The 11,773-nt window shown below is 46.8% G+C and overlaps 1 long non-coding RNA gene across 1 annotated transcript; it reads left to right on the forward strand.

The window, feature by feature from the left end:
- Positions 1–98: 98 nt before the first annotated feature.
- Positions 99–9,806, forward strand: LOC142821202 (uncharacterized). Its single transcript, XR_012898122.2, has 3 exons — positions 99–1,873; positions 2,511–2,727; positions 9,111–9,806. It is a non-coding gene; the product is annotated as an uncharacterized LOC142821202 (long non-coding RNA).
- The last annotated feature ends 1,967 nt before the right edge of the window (positions 9,807–11,773 follow it).

The following is an 11,773-nucleotide window of genomic DNA, read 5'->3' on the forward strand; positions in this document are numbered from 1 at the left end:
ACTGCGCACGTGCCAGCCGGGAAGGGCTGCGTCATCAGCCCCGCCCCTTAGCCCCGCTGCTGCACGCGCCAGGCTGAGGGCGGGAGACCCAGCCCGAGCAGGGGGCGACGTCACCTACTGAGTCTTGCTACACCCGCCCCCTTTACCGGCCGTTAGGGGGCCCGCAACTGAGTGGGGGGGGGGGGGGGGATTCATGCCGTAGCGCGCTGTCCCGTAGCTAGCCCGGCTCCCACGAGCCTGGCTGCCAGCAGCGTAAGGAGCGGCCGCAGCAGGGGGGTGCTGCAGACGTGCCGCTCACTGTGCACTATCAGACTAGGATGGGAGGGGCATGGACGGTGCCTGGGGAGGGAGTGCAGAATAGGCCACCCTGTGGAAATGGAGGCTGCCCAGCTAGCATTTAAGAGTATTAGGAGCATAGTGCTTCCCAAATGTCACCTATGATGGCGGAGAGGGGAAGAGAAGGTAGCAGATGCCAAAATAAGAACAGTTCATATGCATAATGCTTTGTCTTATACAAAAATCAGGACATGTGCTCACACTGTATAGAGAGATATGTCCTTGAAAGCCGCAGCGAGAGTCTGGACCACCACCCAAGTTGCCTGTTGGACCACTATCATAGCTTTGCCCTTGAAGAAAATCTGGAACATTAGAGTAGTTTCAGCTCAGGGACCATGTATTTCTTTAAAAAGAGAATGGAAGGAGTAATATGGCTGTTGGTTTTTTAAAATAAATATGGACACAGCAAAAAAACTTCTACATTAAAACAACATTTGAGCACCTACATCAAAAGTAGGTGGACTCAGGCAAGTGCAACTCTAATGCAGCCCACTTGTGGACATGCAGTAATTGGTACTAAGAGAAAATGGGGAAAGGCCATAATTTGTATCGGATCAAATACTGTCGGTGAAAAATTTCAGCCTTACATAGAACCCTTCTTCCACTAAGCTCTCAAAGTGGAAAGCTTGTATTTTTCAGTAGAAGATAGGCCAAATGAAAGGTATTACCTCTCTGCGAGCTTGGGACCAACATGGCTACAGCACCACTATGTAAGAATTTTGGTTAAGGCCATTTAGGGCAGTGATAAAGCCAGCGGAGGGAACGTGATTGGGCCCCTTCCTGTCAATTTATGTAGAAAACAGTAATCATATTGTCAGTCAGGACCCTGATGGTGTTGTCCTGGATGATAGTGGAGAAATGCTAGCATGCGTTGAAGACTGCTCTCAGCTATAGAATAGTGATAGAAATGTAGCCGTGTTAGTCTGGTGTAGCTGAACAAAAGAGACTACTTCAGAAGACATTCAAATCTGCACTTGAAAGGGAATCCTCTGGCATTCATGCTAAAATTCGACACTCTCAGCTGGGGGCTGAATAAAGACCCCTGCTATCTTACCCATTACAAAGATAGCTTCCCCAATTATCACCTCTAATACTATTAACTCACAGACATCTACCCTTCCCCACCTCTAATATCATTAACTCACAGGCATTCACCTTCCTTCCCCCCTCCCCCCCGCATCTCCCTTCTGTTCTGAAATGTGATTTGTCCTTTTCATATGTGTTCTTTTTTTTTTAATTGTATCCTTTGGTGTATATATGGCTGTGACTATTTTCTTCCACTATTTGATCTGAGGAAGTGGGTCTGGCCCACGAAAGCTCATCATCTAATAAACCATCTTGTTAGTCTTTAAAGTGCTACATTGTCCTGCATTTTGTCTCAGCTATAGAAGGTTGATATGAAGGGAAGTTTCTGTTGTAGACCAGCAGCCCTGAACATGGTGGCCGCTGAAGTGTACTCCCCACCCTATAAGAGATGCATCGGTTGTGATCTGTATCGTGGGCTGAAGTCAATGGAACAGCACTCCAGCTAACATTGGTGGGTGCAGTCCACCAGTCCAATGGCTCTTCCACTTTTGGTGCCAACTCAGGTATCAATGCCGGTTCCTGTGCCGGGCTCATGTCCAGTGCAGGCGCTGACATAGCTGGTGTACTGTGGTTCAGCTTCAAAGCTCTATCCCTGTGGTGGGTGGAACCAGTGCCTGATTTATCCCTGGTGCCTCCATGACCCGGTGGTAGAGATCATGCCGGGACAGCCCTTCTCTTCCTTGAAGAATGAGGCCCTGGCGATGCAGCCTGACATTTATCGGCCCTTATTGAGTTTGAACGGGGTGAGGAGGGCTCTGTTTGTGAAGGCTGGAGTGCTTTATCAAATAAAAGCACCCTGAGTCTCATTTCCCTGTCTCTTTGTGCTCTAACTGTTAGCATAGAGAAGTGAGGACACTTCTGGGGAATGTGTTCTTCGCCCCAGCAATGAATGCAACCAGTCTGCCCATCTGAGGCGGTCATGGTCTCCTGCCAAAAGTCACATTTTTTGAAGCCAGGAGATCCTGGCATGGTCGTATCTGATCTCTCTCTCTCTCTCTCTCTCTCTCTCTTTTTTTAAAACAATTCTGTAACTAGAGTACTACTGCTAAAAACTGGCTAACAACTAACTTGAAATTCTATCCTGACAGGATCTGTTGAGAGGGAGCTCACTTCATCTGTGACTGAGGACAGTTAGAAGGAACTGTCAAGAACCAGACTGCGTGCCTCAAGAAATGGCGTGAATGGCACGAGGGACCTAACACGCATTTGCAGTCCAGCAGATTCCTGCTAGCAAATCTCCGATCTGCAGTGCCGGGACGACCCAACACCAACAGTGGAGCACCCCCGGGGACACTTCTCAAAGTAGTAAGAAAAGTTATTTACCCTTCATAAATGGAGTTCTTAGAGATGTATGATCCCTATCTGTATTCAATATATATACACTCCTTGCGTCTGAGTCTAGAGAATTCTTGCAAATAATGCCAGTTTGTCCACAACTGTGCCCTCTCCCCTCTACTACTCTGCACCAAAAACTATAAGGGACGGTGTGGATTGAGGCCTCTCCAGTTGCTCACCTCTTATTGTGTATCAGATGATTCAACAGGGTGGGGAGGGAGAATGGTTAAAGGAATGCAGATAAATACCACTAATCTCAAAGAACTCTTCCCTTTGAGTCCTGGTTTCAGTGTATTTCTCTGTGGGTGACCAATAAAGCAGTACTTAGAGGTGGAGGAAGATGCTGGTGGTGAAGCTGTACATATAACTATTGTCCCAAAGAATGCATCAGCATAGGCTTTGATCATGGTAACTTGTCTTGTAAGTACACAGATGGAACTCCACATAGCTGATAGAGTTACCTCTTGAAGTGATACTACCAGAGCTGCCTTCACTCTCAGAGTGAGCTGGGTACACCATAGGAGGGAAGAGTGTGCTCACTGATAAAGTAGGATTCAGCCACAGATCCACTTGGAGATCCTCTGCTAAGAAACTTCTCCTCAAGGTTGTTCCGCAAAGGCAAACAGACCTATGAGATTGATAGATTTTGTTCTCTGTAAGGAAAATGCCAGAGCTAGTCTCATGTTGAGGAATGAAGCCACTTCATTGGAGGCACCGTGCTCCAAGAACACAGATAAATAGTGAAATTTGTGTGAAATTTCAAAACTACACTGGGATGAGTTCACATGTAATCATAGCAACACCTTGTCCATATGCAATACCATGAGGAGGATCTGCCATTAAGTTCCCCAGTTTACTTACCCATCTGGATGAGGTAATGGAATGAGGAACAAACCTTCACAGACAAGTATCAAAGTAGCCAGAGATTCGTAAGGTGACTTGGTAAATGTTAAAGTACTAAAATTATAGTCCCATGGAGAGGTTGGGCTTTATTACCAAATCAGAAAGCTTGAATTAAGATCTTTAAAAAGCTGGATGTGGAGTAAAGGGAATCACCATCAGCTGGAGGGTGACTCACAGACTGCTTCCATGTGAACCAGTATCAAGCTAAGGAAGAGACCAATCTTAAAAGTAAGGAGGTAATCTGAAATATCAGGAGAAATATACTGGGGGTGGGCCTAGACAGAGAAATGCTTCTACTTGGCAAGGTAACATTTCTAGTTGAGACTCTTCTTCCATTAGTAAGAATGGCTTGTATAGTTTTGGAACAGGAATACTCTTAGTCAGATGCCCAGCTAAATACTAAGCTGTAAAGTTAACTGCTTCCAGGTTGGGATGTCTATCCCAGCCATTCTCGAGTCAAGAAATCTGGCAAGGGATGAATGAGTGGCTGGACTGGGTTGATGTATTCAGAGCCATTTAAATGAAAAGAGAATGACTTTGTCTTGGAATCTTCTGCAACACTCAAGAAAACAGCAGCTTAAGAAGAAAGGCATAGATCAAATCATTTGTCCAAGTGCACAGAAGAGCATCACCTCTGCAGAACTGGCCCTGAGCTCCCTTGGAAGAGTATATGCTGCACTTTGTTTATTGGAGGCAAGTAGGAGTACCCTGCTGAGCAAAGATGTTCACCTGCTGAGCAATGTAACTCCCACTTGCAGCTACTGGTGAAATACCTCCTGAAGCTGTCGCAAGCAAATTCTGGGTTCTTGGGGGATTACATGAATTCCTTAAACTGACCACTTCTATACACAGAGGATATTTATGAAGACTATAGTTGTCATGTTGTCTAACAGTGCAAACATGTAATGAGACTGGATTTACTGGTAAGAATGCCCTGTATGCTTCTCCCACTGTTATGAGTTCTGGGAGATTTATGTGCATTCTTGTTTCCTGTGACCATCCACAGTACAAGTGCCCTGTGTCATGTGACCATCCATGTGAACACCTGAACTTAACATAGAGATGTCTCTGGTGATTGTTCAGTGGGCATGGGGGAATCGAGAAGAAACACCTCTGCACACTTGTGTGGGATCTTTTCATCAAGTTAGAGAGGCCCTTATCTCAGTGGGCATCATCACTATTGCATTCATGCCATTTGTATTCATGTCATATATATTGTTCAAAGCTAAGCCTTCAGGCATCAGAAGTGGAGTTTGGTGAACATTGTTATGCAAATATATGACTCCATGTCAGCCAGGAGAGTAAGGCAAACTTGGACAGCTGTCTAAGGGTTAGGAATAAACTGATATATTAGGTTGCCTATGACTTGGAAACTGTTGATAGGGAAACACGCTCTTGCTCTGAATCTAAGGTCAGACTAAGCTCTTATGAAAGCTATAGTCCGGGTTTGAGCAAGAGAAGACTTTTGTATTTTTACAGAGATTCCCCAGAGATACGAAACAGCCTTCAGGAGTAATGCTACTACAGAAAAAAAACTTTTGTAGAGACCTTGTAGATTCTAGACTGAATGAGAGTTCTCTGTATTGGTAGTGATCCGGATCTAACACAAATCTGAGGAATCTTCTATGGAAAGGGTGAAAATCCATGTGAAAGTACGCATCTTTCATATTGAGAGATGTGAACTATGTCTTTTTCTAGAGACAGTATTATCAATGGCAGTGTAGCCATGCAGAATTTTAGCTTGTGATTAAAGAAACTAAGATGCTGCATGTTGTGGATGGAACTTCGCCGTCCTCCTAGTTAAACTTGTGCATCTAATAACAATACTAACTGCATATAAAACTTGGAAATATTTAGAGGAAAATGTTGAAGAGGCTCATTCCAGACACTGGAGATTCCAACTCAGGCCATATGACTGTAAATGAGGAACGTGAGAAGTGTTGGTCTGCACTACTTCTTATGTCTTTGAATGGATGACAGAGGGGGCCCAGGAATGTACCAAGACACTACTTTCAAGATTTTTCTGGTTTCATGTGCAGGGAGTGCATGCATGTCCACAGTGCAATACACATAAAGACCAACAGAAAGAAGCTATATGAATTACCATTCCAATTATATTGAAATATGAGCACTGGGGGACTAAATCCATTCTCCCCCATTCAAAGAGGCTGAATATAAAATAGTCCATGCCAAGAAAAGGGACAGGTTCCAATAGAAGTGAGAATTACTCTTCTAAAGAGGTACAGAAAAGCACCCCAGATCCTCATTGCTCTGCACAAGTTCCAGCTCTTCTCAGAAACCTAAGCCTGTGGAACATAAGTAAAAGAGGAAAAGGCCATTAAGAGCATCTAATTTGACCTCATGGACAGCACAGGCCACATAGAATTTCACCCAGTAGCCCCTGTAACAAATCTAATAACTTGTGTTTTCTTTCAATGAATATAATCATACTGTAGTCTCCTCTTGATCATTTTAATAAGTTAATTCTTTTATTTTTTATGCAGTCTTCAATTTTTCAATGCTTTTTAAAAAATGTGGGTATCAGTTGACAATACTTCAATATGGGTCTTACCAGTGCCGTAGACAGAAGTCACCTTGCTGGTAAGTGTCAAGAGCTGAGACTGTGTGACTAGGGATGGAGCATAACTGTTTTGTTCATTCCCTTTGGGACACCTCGTATTGGCCACTCTCGGCGGACAGGATACTGGGCAAGATGGACCTATGGTCCGACCCAGTATGACCATGCTTATGTCTTATGTTTATTCTATACATCCAAGGATTGCATTAGCCCCTTTTGCCACAGCACCTCATTCAGAGCTCATCTTGAATTGCTTGTGCACTTTGAACCCCTATATCCTTTTTAGTCTTTGCTGTCCAGTATACAGTCCTCCTTTCTGCAAGTACCATCTGCATTTTTGTTCCTAGTTATGTGACCTTGTATGTGATTGTATTAAAATGTATTTTGTTTGAATGGCCCCAGCTTATCAACCAATCCAGATCACTTTGTGACTATGCCATCATTTCTCTATATAAGAGGAAGTTACTCACCTTGTACAGTAACAATGGTTCTTCGAGGTGCGTGTCCCCATGGGTGCTCCACTGTAGGTATTGGGCTCATCCCAGTGCCACAGGTTGGAGATTCGTCAGCCGTAGTTCAGCCAGACTGCGCATGTGCGATGAGCGTTACGTGCCTTTCGTGCTGTTTCTGAGTCTACGGGTGGTCCAGCTCCCGCCAGTTCCTCCTAATTGGATCACCTCTGAAAGACATAAAGAAGAGACTCCAAAGTGGGGAGGAGGGCAGGTCGTGGAGCACCCATGGGGGGACACACCTCGAAGAACCGTTGTTACTGAACAAGGTGAATACGAAGAAGTTACTCACCTTGGTGCAGTAATGATGGTTCTTCGAGGTGTGTCCACGTGGATGCTCCATGTCTGGTGTCGGGCTCGTCCCGGTGCCGCGAATCGGAGGCTTCACATAGCTGTATTCAGCCGGACCGCGCATGCGCAAGCGTTCGAGGCCATTCGCGCCCTTTCCTCTCTGCGCGCAGTCCGGCCCCCACTCCAGTTCCTCTCACCGTCTCATCCAAAACGAGAGAAACAGACGAGATTCCGTAGCGGGGAGGAGGGCGGGTTGTGGAGCACCCAAGGGGACACACCTCAAAGAACCATCGTTACTGCACGAAGGTGAGTAACTTCTTCTTCGGGTAGTTCCCATGGGTGCTCCACGTCTGGTGACTTCGGAGCAGTGGTCCGAGCTAAGGTTGGGCTACGGAATCACGATTGTGGCAGTGTTGGAGTACTGCCGAGGCTACAGCGGAGTCTGAAGTAGAGTGTTGCAGAGTTGCGTAATGTTTCATGAAGGTGGCGTTTGACGACCAAGTAGCTGCTCGACAGATGTCTCGCATAGGGACTCCTTTCAGGAAGGCCGTCGAGGTAGCAACTGCGCGAGTGGAGTGCGCTCTAGGCTGTGATGGGAGCGACTTGTTACAGATATTATAACAGGTGGTAATGCAAGCGACAATCAACTTTGAAATGCGCTGTGCAGAGAGTGGACGACCTCTAAAGTGATCTGCGACAGATATGAAGAGATGGTCCGTCTTTCGGCTATCACGAGTTCTATCAATATAAAATGCAAGGGCTCGGCGAGCGTCCAGCGTGTGCAGAAGAGCCTCATGCGGCGAGGTATGTGGTTTCGGGCAGAAAGAAGGTAAGACGATTGGTTCATTAATGTGGAAATCCGTGCAGACCTTTGGCAGGAAGGCTGGGTGCGACCTCAGTGTCACAGAGTCCCTATTAAAGATAGTATATGGAGGAGATGCCATAAGGGCTGCCATCTCACTGACTCTGCATGCAGACGTTATAGCAAGAAGAAAGACGACTTTGGTCGTAAGCAGCTGAAGGGACGTAGTAGCGAGAGGCTCAAAAGGTGGACGTGTCAAAGCATCCAGCACGAGGTCGAGATTCCACACCGGAGGGTGGGGGTCTACGTGGAGGGTTAATGAGACCTTTGAGAAACCTCTTCGTAGTGGGGTGGGCAAATACAGACCGGCCATCGATTGTGTGGTGGAATGCCGCTAGGTGGACCTTAAGTGATGGTATCGAGATACCTGTCGTGTGTAGATGCAGAATGTAGTCGAGTACAAAATGCAATGGTGAGCCAGAGGCATTGGAGCTGCACCATTTTGTAAACCGAGACCATTTTGCGAGGTATGTTTTCCTCGTGGAGTGTTTTCTACTATGCAACAGAACGCGTTTCACTTGGTCCGAACAAAAACTCTCGGATGTGCTGAACCATCTAGCATCCATGCGGTCAGGTGCAAGGTGAGGAATTTCGGGTGACGTACAGATCCGTTCTGTTGCGTTAGGAGGTCCGGGAAGAGAGGGAGTCGGTAAGGCGTTCGAATGGACAGTTGCAGGAGCGTGTAGTGCCTTATCAAATAAAATCATTTTTAGCCGTCTCTCGCAGTCCTTGTGGGCTCTGGTGGTCAAATTAGCACAGTGGGTGCATTTTTGGGGCAAGTGCGTCTCCCCAACACCCCTAATACAGGAGGCATGGCCATCAGAGATCGGCATTGCCTCGTGGCATAGCGAGCACTTTTTAAAACCGGGGGAGCCCGGCATTTTTGCTGCTTGAATGCTTGCACCAGTAACCGCTTGCCGTTTGTTTTATATTCGTTTTGCTTCTTTCCTTTCTGTTTCTTTCTCTCTTTATTTCCTTGTATTCTGGTATTTAGCTTTTTTTTTTTTGTTCTCCGAGAGAGAGAGAGAGAGAGAGAGAGAGAGAGGCGGCTAGGCGCCAAGTGAGAACAGCGGGAAACAGCAGGGACGGAGATAACAAATATTGAAATGTCTCTATTTCTACTAGGTTTTTTTTTTTTTTTTTTTAACAGTGAAGATAAGGAAAGGGAAACGTAGATAAGGTTGATGAATTAAATTTTAACTATTAACAGGATGTCTGAAGTACTCTGAGGAGAGGAGAGGAGAGGAGAGGAGAGGAGAGAGCTCCGTCCGTGGCCAGAGGCAGCTGAGAGGAACTGGAGCGGGGGCCGGACCGCGCGCAGAGAAGAAAGGGCGTGAATGGCCTCGAGCGCTCACGCACACGCGGTCCGGCTGAATACAGCTATGTGAAGCCTCCGATTCGCGGCGCCAGGACGAGCCCGACACCAGACGTGGAGCACCCACGGGGACTACCCGAAGAAGAACTTCCTCTTCTTCTGGTAGTGTCCCTGTCACATTACTAGATTTTGAGGGAGCAGCCAGATCACTGCTGTACCCATAGGGGGGTATTTGCCCCAAAGTGTATACAAAAGGGGTCATGTGAGGTGTCAAACAAAAGCTTACCTTCTACTGTAGGTGCTGTTCATGTAATTGTATAATGTCTGTATGTGGAGTTATAAACGTACTCTGTATGGATGCTGGAAACTTCTCTGTTTGTGGCTGAGCAATGCAGAGGAATGCTCAGCCCGTGGATATGCTAATGAGCGAGGCTCCAGGAACAATGAATCTCTGAATGCAAAAGACACACCTCGCCAATGACCATGTGCCCCTCTCTGGCTTGGAAAAGACCAGGGATGGATATAAGATGCCATGTGGCAGACTCCAGGGGGTGGATCTTCAGATTTGCTCCTAATCCCAGATGCAGCCTCTCAGGGATCTACGAGCTGGAAAGAACTGTGGACCCATCCTGGCATAGGATGGACACCAAAGACTTTTAAGCTAGCAGTTTATAACATCTCTGCTACTAGCCTGCATCGAGAACTGGGAGATTTGATGCATGTAATGTGTTATACTTTAACAACCTTACTTTCATGCTTTTCTTTCTCTTAGTAATAAAGCTTTAGATTTAGATTCTAAAGGATTGGCTCAGCATGATTTGTGGGTAAGATCCAGAGCATAAATTGACCTGGGATGCTGGTTTCTTGGGACTGGAGAACTCGTTCGGGGTGGGTGAGATTGGGTCCTATAGCCCCTCACCTGTGTGCAGGCCCGGGGCTGTTTGGGGCATGGATATAGCTGGGGTGTCAGAGGGGTTTTGCTAGTGAGGCTTCTGGCTGGCCAGACAGGCAGCTGAAGTGCTCTGTGGAACTGGTCTATGGCCTATTTGGGAAGGTCTCCAGTCTGGGGCTATAAGGAGCCCAGAGTTTGAGCAATTCACCCAGAGTGGATGCCCTCAGCCGTGCCCAGATCCGGCCCGGTCTGTCACAGTCCCCATGGGTGCTCCACTGTAGATGACTACAGAGCAGTAGCCTGGTCTACAGAGGTGGGAATCGGAATTATGATCGATCTGCCATAGAGAGTACTGCAGAGGCAACTGCTGAGTCACTCACGAGAGTGTCAATGGCATAATGTTTTGCAAATGTTATGTTGAGGACCAGGTTGCCGCATGACGGATATCCTGTAAGGGAACTCCTTTGAGGAAGGCCTTCGACGTGGCCATCGCTCTGGTAGAATGAGCCTTCATTGTGTTTGGATGGGGTCTGTTACACAATGAGTAGCAGCGTGAGATTCAGTTTACAATCAGCTTGGAAATGCGTTGTGACGTCAAAGGTTGGCCCTTAACTCATTCATCTGTGCATAGTAGTAAACGTGATTGTCGGAAGGGATGCATCCTCTCCAGGTAGAAAGCCAGAGCCCTACATCTGTCCAAGGTATGTAGTCGGGCTTCATGGTTGGAGGAGTGCGGCTTGGGATAAAATGTTGGGAGTACTATAGGTTCGTTGATGTGGAACTCTGAGTTCATTTTCTGTAAGAAATTTGGACAGGGGCGCAGTATGACCCCGTTACTGGTAAACAAGGTGTACGCTGGTGTGGCCGAAAGGGCAGTCAGCTCACCTACCCAGCGTGCAGATGTAATTGCTAGTAAGAAAACGATTTTCATTGTAAGCATTGCCACGTCACAGGTGGCTAGCGGCTCAAATGGTGGATACGTCAGAGTGTCCAAGACCAGTTGTAGGTCCCATTGCACCTGGGGTTCTCACAGGGTATAGATTGGCGAGACCTTTTAGGAATCATTTAGTCATGGGATGGGCAAATATTGAATAACCTTCTACCGTTTGTCTGAAGGCAGAAATCGCCGTGAGATGAACTCGGATGGTAACACCAAGCCTGAATGTTGGAGGTGTAGTATGTACTCGAGGATATGATGAATAGGAATGGAGCATGGTCGAGATTATTAACCACGCACTAGGTGTGGAAAACGACGCCATTTATGCAGGTAAGTCACTCGTGGAATCATGCCCACTGTGCATTAACACGTGTTTTACCTCCTGAGAACAGACGACTTCTGTCGGAACCAGCTAGGAGCCACACTGTGAGGTGTAGTCGATCAATTTGCGGGTGCATCATGGCCAGCCCTGGTTGTGTCAGAAGGTCGGGTCGTTCTGGCAGATGGTATGGATGACAGAGACATGACAGAGAAGCGGAAGCCATGTCTGTCTGGGCCAAAAGGGAGCTATAATTATGACTGTGGCTCGGTCTATGGATATCTTCCCCTTACTGAAAAGCATAGAGTAGATGGCGGCTCCAATCCTGTAGGAATGCATCCCATAGGGACTTCGGTCCTACGTCCACTCTGCAACAATATTCGGGACACTTCACGTTGTGAAGTGTTGTA

The sequence above is a fragment of the Pelodiscus sinensis genome, chromosome 1 (assembly GCF_052426305.1).
Source record: "Pelodiscus sinensis isolate ZL-2025 chromosome 1, ASM5242630v1, whole genome shotgun sequence".
Lineage (NCBI taxonomy): Eukaryota > Metazoa > Chordata > Testudines > Trionychidae > Pelodiscus > Pelodiscus sinensis.